Raw genomic sequence first — 15,332 nt, forward strand, 5'->3', positions numbered from 1 at the left:
ACTGAATACCAATGAATCACCCAGAACGAAGAGTGTTCCCTTTCATCTCTTCTAATTCCTTCCCGAAGAGTCTCAGTGTGGTCCTGGCAATCTTGACACCTACCACTCAAGGGAACTCCACACCAAGGACAGAACCATCCCCTGCACAATGGTATTTATGGAGAATTTAGAAGCCTTGCTTTCGTTTTGACTGCAGTTCTCCATTTTGCATCTTTTAGGCACAGCACAAAATACTATTTTCCCTACTGTGTGGTAGTTACGTTTAAGTTCAAAGTTGAGTTCATTTTTTTTAAACAGCTGCTGCTTCAGATAAGAAAATATACTAAGGCAGTAAGTGAACAAGCAGGTTTTGGGAATGACAAAAATAATGACTACGAGTGACTGAGTTTGAAAAATGCTGCCTTTTGGAGTGCATCTACTGGGAGAAAATGAGCTATGAGAGTGGAGGGCAGGATTTCAACAGACAGCAGGGAAAATTTGGAAGAGAACAGTTTTAGCCAGGACATGCCCAGGAATAGGCATAATTTTGATGGGTGAGGTCAGGCAGTGAGAAGGGCTGGCCCGGGGGTGACCACATGAGTATTCATCTGTAAGAGGAAGGGGTCCGTTATGACTGCAGGGGCCCCAGGCACTGGAGAGATGAACATGCATCCCCAGAGAGGATTCCCTCGGGTTCACACAAAAAAACACGGATGCAAGTCAGCATCCTTGATCTCGGACAATGTGCCTGGGCATCATACTGGGTTTAATAAGGACTGATAGTGAGGTCGCTCCATCATGTCCAACTCTTTTGAAACCTCATGGACTGTAGCCTGCCAGGCTCCTCTCTCCATGGGATTTCCCAGGCCAGAATACTGGAGTGGGTTGCTATTTCCTTCCCCAGGGGATCTAACCAACCCAGGGAAAGAAACCTGGGCCTCCAGGATTGCATGCAGATTCTTTATTATCTGAGCCACCAAGGAAGCCCCTAATGACAACACCTTTTTTGAGGGGCTCAGCATGCTTCCACTGCATGGCTCCATGCCTGTCATTTTTAGATTTCTGTCACCCAGAAAAGACGTGAGTTCTTGATTATTCTAGGGGAAATTTTCAGTTAGGTGTCGTTCTAGGAAAACCAAGTAGTGTGAAAGGAAAAGAGTGCTGACAGGCTGACTTTTCCACCCGAGGGGGGAGGAGGTCTTGGTGGTTACACAACTGACTGGCCCTCTTGCTCCTCCTGGGAAGAATTCAGCCCAAGTCCTGGGCCAGAACACAGGGTGGGGCTGGGAGAAGATCTCTACCTAGAGTAAGGTTGCCCCGATCCTTTCCCAGGACAACCTTTAAGATATCGGTCACAGCCTCTACCCCTTCCCCTTGCAGGGGCAGAAGTGGCTTTGAGCTTGCCCCTTGTGAAAGGCAGAGATCCCACAGGCAAGGCTTCTAACTTGCAAAAGCAAATTTAGGGCCTCTCTTTTCTGCCATGTGATTAAAAAATATACTGTCCTTGAGGATTAGCTAGTCTGATACCTCCTTGGGCAAAGGGCAACCACAAAAAGGTCCTTTCTCTCTCTCATCATGCAAAAGCAAACAACTGGCTTTGTAGAGTGGTAACTGCTCTGAAAGAGTCCCATTCGAGCTCTTTTCCAAATTAAAAAACAAACAAACAAACAACAACAACAAAGCAGCAGTATGCAATCTGAAAACTTTCCAGGCTTGACACACTTTTGGGGAGTTTTCATTTAGTCACTAAAACGTTTTAATTTCTTTTCTTTTTTTTTTTTTTATAAATTTATTTATTTTAGTTGGGGGCTAATTACTTTACAATATTGTAATAGTTTTTGCCATACATTGACATGAATCAGCCATGGGTTTACATGTGTTCCCCTTCCCGGACCCCCCACCCACCTCCCTCCCCCTCCCATCCTTCTGGATCATCCCATTGCCCCGGCCCTGAGCCCTTGTCACATGCATCGAACATGGAATGGTGCTCTCTTTCACATATGACAATACACATGTCTCAATGCCATTCTCCCAGAACGTCCCACCCTCACCTTCTCCCTCAGAGTCCATAAAATTGTTCCATGCATCTGTGTCTCTTATTCTGTCTCGCATATAGGGTTATCGTTACCATCTTTCAAATTCCATATATATGCATTAGTATACTGTATTGTTGTTTTTCTTTCTGGCTTACTTCACTCTGTATAATGGGCTCCAGTTTCATCCATCTCAGTAAAACGTTTTAATTTCTAAAGGATATGGAAGTTTTACGGGGGTGGTGGGGAGGGAGAGGAAAGGCCATGGAAAATTCCATTTGTACTAAAAATTTGGGAGTATATACTCACCTGCTGTCTCAAAAAGAAGTGAATTTCTTGAAGGTAAATACTTCAAAGGTGACCCCACCCAACTAGCCTACTTATATCAGACTTAGGTCGCAGTCTTGTACATTAAAAAAGGACTTTTTTTTTTTTAGGTTTTGTTTGTTTGTTTGTTTGTTTGTTTGTTATTTATTTTTTATAAATTTATTTATTTTAGTTGGGGGCTAATTACTTTACAATATTGTAATAGTTTTTGCCATACATTGACATGAATCAGCCATGGGTTTACATGTGTTCCCCTTCCTGGACCCCCCACCCACCTCCCTCCCCATCCCATCCTTCTGGATCATCCCATTGCCCCGGCCCTGAGCCCTTGTCACATGCATCGAACATGGAATGGTGTTCTGTTTCACATATGATAATATACATGTTTCAATGCTATTCTCCCAAATCGTCCCACCCTCACCTTCTCTTTTTAAGAGAAGGCTGGAAACGACTGATATGACACATGTAAGTGGAGTCAAGGTCCTGAAGCGAGATCCCTTATCCTCTGTTCTGGGATCTCTGGCTAGAAAAGCCATCTTTCAATCTGAGGATTCAGTTTCTCTGTATAAGCTGCACTCCTAACTGAAGATCATTTGGAGGTCACCAAGCACTCTTCAAAACACCAGTCACTTAATAAACACGTAAGTGAAAGCACACCTTTGAAAAGATGCTCAACTGCAGAGTCTGATATGAAGCCAGTTCTTCAAGACTGAAATCATCCTCAGGAGGCTCTGGATTTCAACTTCTGTGAAGTTCCTGTAACAGATTTATTGTTTCAGAATCATCCTTTGCGTAAAATTCCCACCACGTTCAGAGGATCCTAGAGAAACTTCCTTCCGACACCAGTGAGAGGAACAGCTCAGCTTCATTTTATCACCTGGAGTGCTTTCTATTTAGGGGGGGAACATGAGCTCTTTTAAAGCACTCATATGTTTTTTCCCTTTTCACTTCAACTGCAGGAAGCTCAGGGCCAAAAGGGAAGAGTGACTTTGCTAATTCTGAAGGCTGACATACTTATTTCTGTATACAAACGTTCCCTACATCTCTCACTATTTCATGTTCATTTTTCTCGCTGTCTTGATTTCCATTTTATCAGTATATCTGAAATATATTTTTCACTGGAAGCAGTGAAAAATCCCACAACTAAACAAACAATCTACTTCAGAACGGAATAGTGTAAATCTATCACTCATAGGAACACTGCCATCTGGGACCCAACAATTCCACAAACTTCATGGAAAAAATGCTACCCCCGTTGCTTTCTGCAGCATCAGAAGTGGTCCCTCAAACCCCAATCCACACAGAATTGGATGTTTCAGATGCCACTCATAATTTTAAGGGATGAGGTGGTGATCCATCCTTCCTGACTGACTCAATTGCTCCCTCTCTTCCTGCCCCATATCACTGAGAGATATTCCATCCTCTTTCAATGAATTCCAGGAACTGAGGTTCAGGAACAGTTCACAATGGTACAAACACAGAGGATAAAAGCTGAAAACCCATCCCCCCTCCTGCTTTAAGCAGTGAGACTAAGAAAACCCCAGGGGACACAGAACTGAAAAGATGGGTCCTGTCAGAAGCTGCCCGTTGTCTGTTTTGCCACTAAGTCAGGTCCAGCTCTTTTGTGATCCCATGGATTACATAGACCACCAGATTCCTCTGTCCATGGAATTCTCCAGGGAAGAATACTGGAGTAGGTTGTCATTTCCTTCCCCTGAGGATCTTCCCAATCCAAGGATCAAATTTGCGTCTCCTGCATTGTCAGGCAGATTCTTTACCACTGATCTACATAACTAAACCTGGCTATCCGTGTATGTAACTCACAAAGTACAAGAGGATTTATGGCTACAATCTCTAATTTGTTCTTAGACCGTGTTTCTCCTGGGCCCTTAATTGATTCTTATCTTTCTTGGGCATATCAACACCCACTTGCCAAGCCAGCTGAGAAATTCACTGACTGCTTCACCAATGGGCTAAATATGTTTTAAATCACTCCTATAATCCACTGGTATGGACCTAACAGAAGCAGAAGATATTAAGAAGAGGTGGCAAGAATACACAAAAGAACTGTATAAAAAAGATCTTCAAGACCCAGAAAATCACAATGGTGTCATCACTCACCTAGAGCCAGACATCCTGGAATGTGAAGTTACGTGGGCCTTAGAAAGCATCACTACGAACAAAGCTAGTGGAGGTGATGGAATTCCAGTTAAGCTATTTCAAATCCTCAAAGGTGATGCTGTGAAAGTGTTGCACTCAATATGCCAGCAAATTTGGACAACTCAGCAGTGGCCACAGGACTACAAAAGGTCAGTTTTCGTTCCAATCCCAAAGAAAGGCAATGTCAAAGAATGCTCAAACTACCGCACAATTGCTCTCATCTCACATACTACTAAAGTAATGCTTAAAATTCTCCAAGACAGGCTTCAGCAATACGTGAACCGTGAACTTCCAGATGTTCAAGCTGGTTTTAGAAAAGGCAGAGGAACCAGAGATCAAATTGCCAATATTTGCTGGATCATCGAAAAAGCAAGAGAGTTCCAGAAAAACATCTATTTCTGCTTTATTGACTAGGTCAAAGCCTTTGACTGTGTGGATCACAATAAACTGTGGAAAATTCTGAAAGAGATGGGAATACTAGACCATCTGACCTGTCTCTTGAGACACCTGTATGCAGGTCAGGAAGCAACAGTTAGAACTGGACATGGAACAACAGACTGGTTCCAAATAGGAAAAGGAGTACGTCAAGGCTGCATATTGTCCCCCTGCTTATTTAACTTATATGCAGAGTACATCATGAGAAATGCTGGGCTGGAAGAAACACAAACTGGAATCAAGATTGCTGGGAGAAATATCAATAACCTCAGATATGCGGATGACACCACCCTTATGGCAGAGAGTGAAGAAGAACTAAAGAGCCTCTTGATGAAAGTGAAAGAGGAGAGTGAAAAAGTTGGCTTAAAGCTCAACGTTCAGAAAGCTAAGATCATGGCATCTGGTCCCATCACTTCATGGGAAATAGAGGGGGAAACAGTGGAAACAGTGTCAGACTTTATTTTGGGGGCTCCAAAATCACTGCTGATGTTGATTTCAGCCATAAAATTAAAAGACACTTACTCTTTGGAAGGAAGGTTATGGCCAACCTAGATGGCATATTTAAAAGCAGAGACATTACTTTGCCAACCAAAGTCCGTCTAGTCAAGGCTATGGTTTTTCCAGTGGTCATGTATTGATGTGAGATTTGGACGGTGAAGAAAGCTGAGCACCGAAGAATTGATGCTTTTGAACTGTGGTGTTGGAGAAGATTCTTGAGATTCTCTTGGACTGCAAGGAGATCCTGGATGTTCATTGGAAGGTCTGATGTTGAAGCTGAAGCTCCAATACTTTGGCCACCTCATGCGAAGGGTTGACTCATTGGAAAAGACCCTAATGATGGGTAGGATTGGGGGTGGAAGGAGAAGGGGACGACAGAGGATGAGATGGTTGGATGGCATCACCGACTCGATGAACATGGGTTTTGGTAGACTCTGGGAGTTGGTGATGGACAGAGAGGCCTGGCGTGCTGCAATTCATGGGGTCACAAAGAGTCAGACACGAATGAGCGACTGAAGTGAACTGAACTGATGTTCCACTGCAGGGTCTGCCAACATGCCTGAGGTGTGGTAAGTTTGAAAGAAGCCACTGCTGGTTCAGTCCCTAACAGCAGTACAGGGAGAACTGCTAAGACTCGGGTAGCTGTTCACAACTAGGTGAGATTTAGCTTTGTCAAGAAACTTTTGAAGTCCTCCACTGGGTAGATGCTACTGACATCTAATTGCTAAAGGCCAGGGTTAATGCTAAACATCCTTCAATAAACAGGACAAAGAACTGTCCAGCATAAAATGTCAATAGCGCCAAGGTTGAGAGTCCTCTAGGTGAGTGATCACACCATCGTGATTATCTGGGTCGTGAAGATCTTTTTTGTACAGTTCTTCTGTGTATTTTTGCCACCTCTTCTTAATATCTTCTGCTTCTGTTAGGTCCATATCATTTCTGTCCTTTATCGAGCCCATCTTTGCATGAAATGTTCCTTTGGTATCTCTAATTTTCTTGAAGAGATCTCTAGTCTTTCCTAATCTGTTGTTTTCCTCTTTTTCTTTGCACTGATCACTGAGGAAGGCTTTCTTATCTCTCCTTGCTATTCTTTGGAACTCTGCATTCAGATGGGAATACCTTTCCTTTTCTCCTTTGCTTTTTGCTTCTCTTCTCTTCCAAGCTACCTGTAAGGCCTCCTCAGACAGCCATTTTGCTTTTTTGCATTTCTTTTCTATGGGGCTTTTCTTGATCTCTGTCTCCTGTATAATGTCACAAACCTCTGTCCATAGTTCATCAGGCACTCTGTCTATCAGGTCAAGACCCTTAAATCTATTTGTCACTTCCATGGTATGCTCATAAGGGATCTGATCTAGGTCATACCTGAATGGTCTAGTGGTTTTCCCTACTTTCTTCAATTTAAGTCTGAATTTGGCAATAAGCAGTTCATGATCTGAGCCACAGTCTGCTCCTAGTCTTGTTTTTTTCTGACTGTATAGAGCTTCTCCATCTTTGGCTGCAAAGAATATAATCAATCTGATTTCGGTGTTGACCATCTGGTGGTGTCCACGTGTAGAGTCTTCTCTTGTGTTTTTGGAATAGGGTGTTTGCTATTACCAGTGTGTTCTCGTGGCAAAAGTCTATTAGACTTTGCCCTGCTTCATTCTGTACTCCAAGGCCAAACTTACCTGTTACGCCAGGTGATTCTTGACTTCCTACTTTTGCATTCCAGTCCCCTATAATGAAAAGGACATCTTTTTTGGGTGTTGGTTCTAAAAGGTCTTGTAGGTCTTCATATAATCATTCCACTTCAGCTTCTCCGGCATTGCTGGTTGGGGCATAGACTTGGATTACCGTGATATTGAATGGTTTGCCTTGGAAACGAACAGAGATCATTCTATCATTTTTCAGATTGCATCCAAGTACTGCATTTTGGACTCTTTTGTTGACCATGATGGCTACTCCATTTCTTCTAAGAGATTCTTGCCCACAGTAGTAGATATAATGGTCATCTGAGTTAAATTCACCCATTCCAGTCCATCTTAGTTCACTGATTCCTAGAATGTCGATGTTCACTCTTGCCATCTCCTGTTTGACCACTTCCAATTTGCCTTGATTCATGGACCTAACATTGGCATGCTGCAATTCATGGGGCCCCAAATAGTCAGATACGACTGAGTGACTGAACTGAACTGAACGGAGAGGCCTCGGGCCCATGTCAGCTAAATGCAAATATGGCAGAAAATGGGCTCAGGTGCACATCATACAATGCCCCTTGGATTTCTACAGACCTGAAGAAGAACTCAGCAGTCTGGTGCTGCTCACCCGGAAAGCCTTATACTCTAGTAAGAAAATGTATTTTGAGATGCCTTGGCAGTGTGAGGGGAGGTAAGGGAGAATAAACTCATCAAGGGCTTTGAACTGAATGCTTTTATCAATTTCAGCCCTGTCCAATGTCTTAGCATCAATAACCACTTGAGGCATGTAAGTGAACATATTGGAAAGGAAACTGCTTAGGTCCAAAATGACCTGACAGCTGGAAGCAACTATTACTTTCTAAGAGACTTCATCTCCTGTGCTCAAAATCAACCACATTGGGTATCAAGAAGGTTAAAGGTAGGCAGGCCCAGCTCAAGTCCTTGTCCTGCTCAGTAACTAGCTAGGTGACTTGGAGCTAACCCAAGCTTTGTTGTGCACACTTCATGATGGCTGATGGTGACATGACATGTGATACTATAAATGGCAATGTGACATTCTTAAACCAAATCAAGAAACCAAAAACTGGTACAGTCACTTACCCTCCTGCTTGGGAGATGTTTCTTTGGGTTCCTTCCTAGGTTTTTGACCCTCCAGCAAAGAAAGGTCTTCTCTTAAATCTATGACAAATCTGCTCTCTGAATCAGAATCCAGGCCCAAATGCACTCTTGGGGAATCAGTCTCACCTTTTCCCTTCAGCTTATCCTTTGTGGGATGAGGAAAGGGTTTTGCTTTGTCTGAAAATTTCTTCTCAAGCTGGGGCCTCATCTTCTCCTTGACTGATCTTGAGTCCATCTTCTCACTGGCTGGTGACGTGCTTTCAGCTCCTCTTCTATCTCTACTGGGTTCGGCAATTTGGACTTTTTTTTTTTTTTCTTGACAGCTGATGGCTCTTTTTCCATCTGAGACAACCCTGTGTCTTCAGCATTTTCTGGCTCATTCTTGGACCTCTGCTCCTCATCACTGATAGGGTAACTTCCGCTACTATCTGACTTCTCAGTATCCATGGCATCGCTGGGCTTGACAGTCATATAAACATCTTCTGAGATTTCATTTATGCCTACATTAAAAAAAAGAAGAAGAAAACAGGATGTAGCATACTCACAGAAAAAGGAGCAGGACCAGAAAACCACAAATATTTAACATGCTTAATGCTGAAATAAAATATATATGTATATATATATATCACATTGCATCACACTGGCCTGGTGACGTTAGCAGTAGACTTAAGTTGCAGGTGAATACAGGTAACAAATGGAACTTGTCTGGAGAGTGTTTCAGTTACTGACATTCAAAAATGACATCGGACCAAACCACGTGAATTTCTCATTTATACAGAGCTCAATCTTGGTAGCATAGGTAAGTACTGGGAAACATAGAATGGGAGGAATGGAAGGGAACACTACACAAGATTTGTTAAAACTGATCAATTTTCAGTTCAGTTGAGTTCAGTCGCTCAGTCTTATCTGACTCTTTGCGACCACATGAACAGCAGCACACAACGGCTCCCTGTCCACCACCATCTCCCGGAGTCCACCCAAACTCATCTCGGTTGAGTCGGTGATGCCATCCAACCATCTCATTCTCTGTTGTCCCCTTCTCCTCCCGCCCTCAATCTTTCCCAGCATCAGGGTCTTTTCTAATGAGTCAGCTCTTCTCATCAGGTGGCCAAAGTATTGGAATTTCAGCTACAACAGCAGTCCTTCCAATGAACACCCAGAACTGATCTCCTTTAGAATGGACTGTTTGGATCTCCTGGCAGTCCAAGGGACTCTCAAGAGTCTTCTCCAACACCACAGTTCAAAAGCATCAATTCTTCGGCTCTCAGCTTTCTTTATAGTCCAACTCTCACATTCACACATGACAACTGGAAAAGCCATGACCTTGACTAGACGGATCTTTGTTGACAAAGTAATGTCTCTGCTTTTTAATATACTGTCTAGCTTCATATAACTTTCCTTCTAAGGAGTAAGCGTCTTTTAATGACATGGCTGCAATCAGCATCTGCAGTGATTTTGGAGCCCAGAAATATAAAGTCAGCCACTGTTTCCTCATTTATTTGCCATGAAATGATGTGACCGGATGCCATGATCTTAGTTTTCTGAATGTTGAGCTTTAAGCCAACATTTTCACTCTCCTCTTTCTCTTTCATCAAGAGGCTTTTTAGTTCTTCCTCACTTTCTGGCATAAGGGTGGTGTCATCTGCATATCTGAGGTTATTGATATTTCTCCCAGCCATCTTGATTCCAGCTTGTGCTTCCATTTTACAGATTAGAAATAAAAGAGGGCCTGAGAAATCCCTTGTCCTGGGACACAAAGAAAACCAAGACAGAGAGGCGAGGCTAGAGACATGGATTCTTGAGTCACCACTTGGGCTCTTCCCACATATTCCCAAAGCATTAAGTCTTTTACTCTTTGTGTCCAGGACTCAAAGAAATAAGCCAAGCCTTAAAGCAGGGAACACAGACTCAGCCCAAGAGCCACGTGGGATGAGCAGACGTGTTATTTAGGAAGCAATGATTTGACCCAATGCTTTCCAATCTTTCGTTATTTGTTGCTTTTAACTTAGAATGTGCTGGCCAATTCAGAAATCCGGAAGTTTCACACAGAAATTAAGATTTTAGGCTTGCCTGAAAGAGCAGAAGACCTGGCCATTCTGGGTTCCAGGGCTTCAAGCCTGGCTGGGGCTGAGAACTACTGGCCCATTTCGGTTGGGGAAGCACTGTCTCCAGGTCACCCAGATGCCCAGCCCCCATCTGGCTCCCTGCCCTGAAGCAGAGTCAACCACCATTGTGCTTCTACTGTTTTTCTACTTGTAACTGAATCCAGAGGAAAGGGACCTATTTCCATGTCTCAAGCAAAAGGAAAAACGATAAAACAACAGGTGTTTCCTACATATACAAGCAAAAATGGGGAAAATTCTATTTCTAACAATAATTTCATTTAACCTCTTTATGTTTCCTACTCTGAGTAGTGAGCGTCATCCATCTGTCAGTAAATAATCCGTTACCCTACAAGTTTAAAAGAGGAAAGCCCCATCAACTCTGCATTGTCTTCATTCTAGAGCAATGTTTACCATGAGTGGGATCATGGAAGAGAAAATCGTAAAAGGGCAAGAGCCACAAACAGCCCAGCAGGATCAGGAGTGAACTATACCCACCTCCTCCAGGGCTCAAAGGGAAAGAATCTAAAAGCCAAAACTGGTTTGATTTCTGGATCTCAGGGCTGGTGCAGTTGGTAACTAAAGGTCGGATCCAAGAATGACAAGCATGACCACATTTGCTTGGATACTGGAGCCCAAAGGAGGTGAATTCAGATCCTGCTCCTCTGCTTCTATTAGTTGTGTGACCCTGAACGGGTGAACTACCTCTCTGAGCCTCAGTTTCTTCCTCTGGACAATGGGTTTGATAACACTTTCAACCTTCCAGGGCAATCTTTGCACAGTGCAGGGGGGATAGGAAGTCCTCCGTAAATCCTTATTGACAATAACAAATTGAGGAGCTAGACTAGCGGCCTGGAAGAACCCAAGAAAGATATGGACTGCATAGTTCATCCACGTCACTCAATGACCTAATCAAATGGGCAACCCAGCAAGGAGTGCTTTGGTTAGACAGCCTAGGTGACACCCAACTACAGCTCCTTTCTCACCCGAAGGTCCCGAGCGCCCAGTGACAAAGAAATCTGAAGATTCCTTAAAAAACTGTAAATAGAATGGCCATACGACCCAGCAATCCCACTGCTGGACATACACACCGAGGAAACCAGAACCAAAAGAGACTCATGTACCCCAATGTTATTCACAGCAGTGTTTACAATAGCTAGCACATGGAAGCAACCTAGATGTCCATCGGCAGACGAATGGAGAAGAAGGCTCTGATCCATACACACAATGGAATTTTACTCATCCATTGAAAAGAATGCATTGGAATCAGTTTTAATGCCGTGGATGAAACTGGAGCCTATTATACAAAGCGAAGTAATCCAGAAAGATAAAACACCAATACAGTATATTAATGCATATATATGGAATTTAGAAAGATGGTAATAATGACCCTATATGTGAGACAGCAAAAGAGACACAGATGTAAAGAACAGACTGCTGGACTCTGCGGCAAAAGGGGAGGGTGGGATGATTTGAGAGAATAGCATTGAAACATGTATAGTACATAAAATAGATCACCAGTCCAGGTTCGATGCATGAGACAGGGTGCTCAGCGCTGGTGCACTGGGATGAATGACTCTGAGGGATGGGACGGGGAGGGAGGTGGGAGGGTCGGGATGGGGAACGCATGTACACCCAGGGCTGTTTCACGTGAATGCACGGCAAAAGCCACTACAATATTGTAAATTAATTAGCTATCAATTGATATAAATTTTAAAAAAGAAGTAAAAAATAAAAAGAAAGATTAGAAAATATTTTAATTCAGTGATAATAAAAACACAGTGTATCAGAATTCATGAGATGCATGTCTAGAAGTGTTCATAATTTTAAATGCTTATATTAAAAAAGAATAAAAGCCTAAGCCAATGGAAAAAAGAAAAAAAAAAAACCCTCCCTCAAAGCGTTCAGCAAAGGCTATGTATAGGAAAGGTGAGGGATGGATGTGATTAGCTCTTGCAAACTTCTTGGTGTCAGATCTTATGTTCTTGAAGTAAGTGGTGATCAGCTAACTGTGTTCCTGTAATCCTCGAGGGAAGCAAATATTATTCCCTATTCCCTATTTCCCGAAAGGATAGGTCCCAAGCTTGACATTCACCCTCCATGGTCCTGGCTGGGAGGTGGGGGTTCTCTGTGCAGGCCGGTTATCCTAGTCATGGAGCATGCATCTAGCACCCACTCTTGTTACTTCCCGCAGTGCCCAGTCCTAGGTGGAAGAGGCAGTTCTCAGTTCTCTGTGCCCTCCTCTTACCAAGGCCCCCATACACTGCACAGCCACCTTCAATGAGGGAGCTCGGTACCCAGCATGTAGCTGACCCTCAGCCTCCTCAGTCTACCCAGTTGGAGAGCTGGGTCCTGTAGACTGTGACCCATGCAGATTGCCACAACCATTCGGTCATGGAGGTGGGGATGGAACACGTTGGCCATTGCTTTCAAACCTGGTCCAGACCAGTCAGTGGCTTCAGCAAGGGCTCTGGGACTCTGCAAGACACAGCCTGTTCCCAAGCTCCACAGTTCATTCCCCATCCCAAGGCCCAAGGGCCTAGAGGGCTCTGTGGGAAGGCTGTAATATATCTCACTACACTCTGCTCAGAGGCTTTCTATTGATGGTGTTGAGGTTTCTAAGTCCACTAAAGGTCTTGGGCTGAGGTCTGCAGCTCTGTTTTCCATCCTACCTCTATTACAGTATCTTCCTTGATGAGTTTATTCAACCTGTGATTAAAAGTTGGTAACTTGGACCATCACGGGCCATTTCCAGGAGCCCGAGGACCACATTCTACTCTGTTTCTATAATGCAGGGATTTCAACTTCACAATGCCATGTGATGTAAAAGATTTAATCTTCCTCTACCTGAAATATTTAACTTAGAATAATGTCCCCATGGATATATATTGCAAACTAGTCTACCATCTATTTATTCACTGCTGGAATTATACTTGATGTGTAATATGACTGAAACACTTATTATTGGGCTATATTTGCATTACAATGTTGCTTTAGTTTCTGAGTACGTATGTCCAAGTGAATCCATTTTAGGTGTACATATATCCCTTCATTTTTGGATTTCCTTCTCATTTAGGTCACCACAAAGCAGAGTCGAGTCCCCTTGTCCTTTCACTTTTCTCAAACTGTAACTTTTTATTAAATTTTAACTGGAGGTTAGTTACTATACAATATCGTGATGGTTTCTATCATGCACCAACATTAATAAGCCATAAGTATATCAGGGTCCCGCCCATCCTGGAGCCTCTCCCACATCCCCTCCTACGCTGTTTTTCTGGGTTGTTCCAGAGCACTTGATTTGCATGACCTGCTTCGTGACGATGAAAACCTGAAAGATGATTTTTCTGTATGAAATATGTAATTTTCTCTATCTCACATGTGAGAACATGGGTGCAGATTTTTCTATGTGAAATAGGAAATATGTACTTCATGTTTGAAAATCTACTTGTATAATATTCTTCATCATATATGGAATCTTGTCTGTTTCACATGTGGATATCTGTGCACACTTTTTCCTACATGAATGGGGAATTCCAGATATTTCAGATATGAAAAGTTGAGCATATGCTTTCCTGCCTGAACTCTGAAGTTGTATACACTTCCTATGTGAAAATCTCAATGAAATTTTACTGACATGAAGTATGCAGTTAAGATATGGGGAACCAACAGGGAATTGGAATTCTCTCTATTTCATAAAAGAAATTCTGGGCACCACTGTTTCTTCGTGAAATACTTAATTCTTTGTATTTCTTATATAGAATACAATGACTGTCCACCATGAAATATGGAGTTCTCTATAATAACTGCATCAAAATCTAGGCATTAATTTTCCTTCATGAAACTTGAACTTCTCTATATTTCACATCTGATGATCAGAATGAACATTTCCCTATGAGAAATAAGGAAATCTCTGCATTTCCTGTAAACCACTGGTTCTTCAGTCTCTGAAAAACCTGTTTGCATTTGTGTCCCTGTGCGTTACGTGTGTGTGTGTACACATATGTGCTTGTGTCACCTGTTCCTGTGTGTGTGTGTGTGTGGCCTAAGATAGTTGCTCAGTGTGAAACACCAGACATCCTAGGAAGCAGAGTGTGAACGTTGCATCTATCCAGGCACTTAACATGAGTGTGGCCACGTTAGCTATGCGGCCGAGAGGAAGAGAGTAAGCAATGGTCAGGAGGAGAATTTTGGTCCACTTGAAACACTTCCAGGAGGAGGTCTGCTGCCCTTGGAACTGCATCTGCAGGAGCACATCCTTAGCCACCGGCGTGCCTGTTCTAAGCCGTGGGCCAGGGGAAAGGCCAAGAGCTGACAGCAGGCCAGGGGCTCCAGGGTGGTTTGGCTTGGGGCTGCATTGTGGGGTCCAAAGTGCGACACTAGGAAAGTGCGCTGCTTCATCCTCAGAGGATGGCTACATTCCTGACACTGCTCAAGTCTAAGGCACATGTTTAGGGATGGACACTGCAGGCGGTGAACTTCGGTGAGGTCAATGGTAACACTGCCTCCCCCACCGTCCTCCCCTCACAAAACCCATGCTCTGCCCGTGGCTTGCCGTTTAGATCCAAGGTGAGCACCTGTGTCCCTGATGTACCCATGAACCCTGTGTCACCTGTGTGAATCCCTGAGCACATAGAGTTGCCCGCTGCCCCAGAGACTATTTCTAGCTTGAGGATGGCTGCAGTGTCACCTTCAGATTCCTTGCCTTCGACTCCAGCTGGCCTGGCTCGCCCAGTCGCTGTTCTGGCACATCAACACTGTTGGTCAGGCAAACGGCTTGTGTGGACTGGCGCACTGTGCACTGAGCCAAGTTGGGCCCCTGCGTGCCCAGAATTCCAAGGCGTGTGTCCCGTGAGCGAACGCCTTTCGACTCCATTTGATTGATTCTGTGATGAGGTCTGGAGGTCAGGGTGTAGAGTTCAGCTCCTTCCCACCACCGTATTACCCATGTGTGGTGGCACACGGTTCTGCACATGCCTGTCTCCCTTTCCTTGTTCATTGGCTGT

The 15,332-nt window shown here is 43.6% G+C and overlaps 1 pseudogene; it reads right to left on the reverse strand.

Annotated features, from left to right (window-relative positions):
• Window positions 1-15,301, reverse strand: part of LOC145537718 (MYND-type zinc finger-containing chromatin reader ZMYND8-like) — a 29,165-nt pseudogene extending 13,864 nt beyond the window's left edge.
• Between the last annotated feature and the right edge of the window lie 31 nt (window positions 15,302-15,332).

Source organism: Giraffa tippelskirchi, chromosome Y (assembly GCF_054371585.1).
Source record: "Giraffa tippelskirchi isolate mGirTip1 chromosome Y, T2T-mGirTip1v1.2.pri, whole genome shotgun sequence".
NCBI classification, from domain to species: Eukaryota; Metazoa; Chordata; class Mammalia; order Artiodactyla; family Giraffidae; genus Giraffa; species Giraffa tippelskirchi.